This window comes from Echinops telfairi, unplaced genomic scaffold (genome assembly GCF_000313985.2).
Source record: "Echinops telfairi isolate 266 unplaced genomic scaffold, ASM31398v2 ScPeMD7_3;HRSCAF=10, whole genome shotgun sequence".
NCBI lineage: Eukaryota > Metazoa > Chordata > Mammalia > Afrosoricida > Tenrecidae > Echinops > Echinops telfairi.
In genome coordinates, this window is record NW_022103899.1 from 44,061,638 (window position 1) to 44,065,477 (window position 3,840).

Here is a 3,840-nt window from a genome sequence, read left to right on the forward strand (position 1 = left end):
GGCTACAGGGAAGCACTGTGCAGTGAATCAAGGAGCAGTGAGCATCTGTCCTACTGCCCTGGCCTCTCTGGACCTGGTGGAGGATGGAAAGTGAGAGTTGGCTCACAGAAGCATGGCGGGGAGGGGACACACGTGACCTGGAGTGAGAACACGTGGGCCTGGACCACCGACTCATCACTGCCAAATCACGCCAACTTGGGCAAAGGACCACTTCTGGCCGCAGTGCCCCAGCTTTTCATCTGTAACATGCCATTCATAATCCCTCATAAGATTACTTGGGGGATTAGAGGTTGTATGATATAACATACATATTATTATCTCGTATATCTATAAAAGACACAGTAGGCATCTGATAAGTCATAGCTGCTTTTGTTATTCTAGGTTTTCCTTCTTGCCCTAAGGACTAAATAAGATAATTAATTTGAAATTCTGGCACCAATTTCACCAGAGTCGTAGATGCATGACCCAGAAGGAGGGATAAAAAACACATACAAACAACTCACTGCCATAGAGTCCATGTGACCTGATCGGACAGGGTGGAACTGCACCAGGTGTGGGAGGCGGGGGAGTGGGTCCTAAGCCTATACCTCTTTTTGCTTTTCTCAACAGCTCTCTTGGCACAGAATTCACATATCCTCCAATTCGATAGTTCAATCACACCAAGAAGAGTTTGATAGAACGTTTTCTTCATTCTTATGCTCATCGTTATTAGCTTCCCATGGGCCCCCAAGGAACCAGTCATCCAATTGCTGGGACTGTAACCTTTTACAGAGGGAGCGAGCCTCAACTTTCTCTTGGGTAGCAGCTGGTCACTTCAAACTGCTGGCGTTGTGGTCAGCCGCTGAACGCATCACCACGACACCCCCAGGGCTCCGACACAGGAGGGACAAGGGTGGGCTGACACCCACGAGCCCCCCTGTCTCTATTACTTATGGTCCGAGGAGAGGCAGAAACACGTTGTGAGTTTCTCATCAACGTCATCCTCGGCGGTCAGCCTCAGAGAGAACTCAAATGGTGCCCATGTCACTTTTCAGCCATTGAACTTCAGAACCCTCTTCTGAAGGGGGATGTTCAACCATGGGGTTGGTTTCACATAATCATTCTTCATTTGGGATTCTAGGTATGACTTCTCTGGAATCTCCCAAGGTTCTCTCGCCCTCCCATACCCACGCCCAAGCCATGGAAAATCAGGAGTTGGCTTTGAACACCATGTTCTGCCTCCGCCTGCCGCTCACAAGGCGATACCTGTTTGTGGGACAAACAGAGGAGTCTGGTTTCAGAGGCTGTCAATTGGAAGCCAATCCACTTGCTACAAAGATTGAAAACGGCACCACAACAACTTGCAGCGCACCTTGAAGGTCTCAGCTTCCAGGGTGGCTCTCGTGGTTCGGGACCCGACAGGAGCGGCTGGAGTGGAGGCCTGGGAGAGCAGAGGCCCAGGTCACTTTGTTCCTGCTGCAGGAACCCGGATGTCTGGAGGGGAGGCAGAGCCGTCTCCAGATTGCAGCTGCAGATACCAGCCAGCCAGCAAGCTGGCCTGAAGGAATGGGAGAAGTGGCTGCCTCCCTCTTCCCTGACGCTTCACCTCACCTCTGTTTCCAATCGCCACCCTGGAAAACAAGAGCGGCCCTGCCAGCAGGTCAGAATAGCCTTAGTGGAAACTGAGTGTTTTCGTGGAGACTGTTTTTTTAAAGGAAGACAGAGGGCAGATGGTATAGAGAGGGCAGATGGGTCCCAGGGAAATCCATCTCTCTCCCTCTCCTGTTCCGAGTATCCTAGCCACCCAGTCCCCCTGAGAGGCCCCGGGAGTCTAAGACTGGAGAGGGGTGTCAGGTGATAGTAGAATTTAGGGGAGACACTTGAAAGAAGACTCAGAGATGAGGGTGATCTATGGGTACAAGCTATCAGACCACTAAGGATGCCCCTTGTAGACCAATCCACCAAACACAAACACAAACAAAGCAGAACTGCAAGAGACAGGCAACAACGAAGCAACCATGACAGCCTGGGTCCTCCGGAATCAGACGTTCCCAGTGCACGCTCCACTCATCACCATCCAGTAAATCCCCTTCGGTGCAGAAGGCCATTTGAGCTGGGGTTCTGTCACTTGTGACCACAAAAGCTCCAGCTTAGAGTAAGCCATTCACCCAAGGTCATATTTCAAGTAAGAAGCAAATGTAAGCTGTTAGCTAAGACCCACCTGACTCCAAACACATGCTTTTTAAATCCTCCATGTTGCCTTCCATACCCCCTTTTCTAAGTCTGTCAGCTCCTCTGTCAGGGGCAGGGGGCACTGAAAATCCAGCCCAAGTGTCTTAATTTTTTTTAAGTGACAAGAATGGTTTCAGGTGTTGGGACTACAATTGTGAGGAAGACAGAAAAAGACATGTGAGTGGAGAGAATGTTGGTGAACAGAGTGGATGGAAAAGTGGCAGAGATGGAAGACAGACAGTCACAGCTGTGCTGCGGATCCAGTTACAGTGTTGCTTTTTCCCTCTCCAGAGTCATGGAGCTTGCTTGAGTGCACCTTCTGAGAAAGTATTTCCACTTAATTTCTTCCAGTGTAATGTCCCTCAGATTTCTCACTTGGAAAAGGCAGTGTCTGTACAAATTTGTACTGACCGTGTTCAAGTTCTACAGGATAAGGGACAAGGATTTAGTACAAGACCCCGCCTCTCACACTCAGTCTCACTAGGCTCAGAGAAACCACTGTGGCTCAGAGAGGTTAATAGCACTGGCTCTTCCTTACCTTCCTCCCTCACAGATCCACTGAGAGAGGAAAAGCAGGCCTGAGAGGTCAAAGGCACTGTGTACATAGAAGATTCTAGTTAGTCAAGGAGATAGAAACTGTTGTCTCATCTGACTAAACCATCTTTTGTGCTGCTGTCTGAGTGGAAGCTAGGGCTCTGAATTATGCACTGCCTGTTTCTATAAATCCCTGTTTGCAGCGATGGTGACCATGTAAGAGGAACCCATTTCCATGGAAGAAAGGCACCTCCACCACAGGGAAGGCTCCAGAGACCTTAAAATGCAGGGTTCGTCACACCTAACCTGTCGGAAGCCCACCTTCAAATTGAGAAGATAGACAGTAATCAGAGCGCCAAAGACGAGTTTCCCCGTGGTGGCACCTGAGAAGAAGGAACACACATCTGAGACGTAAGGGCATTTGAGAACGGGGATTTGAACACCTGAGAAAATCAAGAGGTGTTTCCTCCTCTTAATGTATTCCTGAGAAAATTAACACCTTCCGGGGTACATCCATCAGCGTTCTTTGTCGCAAATGATAGAAATGAACTCAAGATTGTGTTCTTCATTTCTTCCTCCGAAAAGAAATGGAATGACATGGCACTTGGTAGCTCACAGAATCAATCAACAGAAAGGAGACGCTCATTCACAGAATAGCCAATAAGTTCACCTCACGGGACGGATCTGATCAGAGTGAATCCCCACTGCTACTGGACTTGGGCCTCTACCACCTGACCCTGGGTTTGGGGTGTCCCCACTTCTGTCTGTCTGACCTTGTAAGACTTGAAGTCCTCTAGGAAAACCGTCCAGTGGACTGCATTCAGCCTTGAGACTATGGTCTACTCTCCAGGATTTGGGGAGAATGGGAATCTGTGTTGTTGAGCTTCCTCTGCAAAAATGGGAGCCTTGACTCCCTCGTGACGAGCATTCCCAGGATAGAAAGAGAGGTGGGAAGACAGGCAGCCAAGGTGACAACTAGCACCATCTCTCTGCAGATTTCACCCAAACCAGGCCTGCCAGGGGGGATCTTCTTCTATGAGATAGATAGATAGATAGATAGATAGATAGATAGATAGATAGATAGATAGATAGATA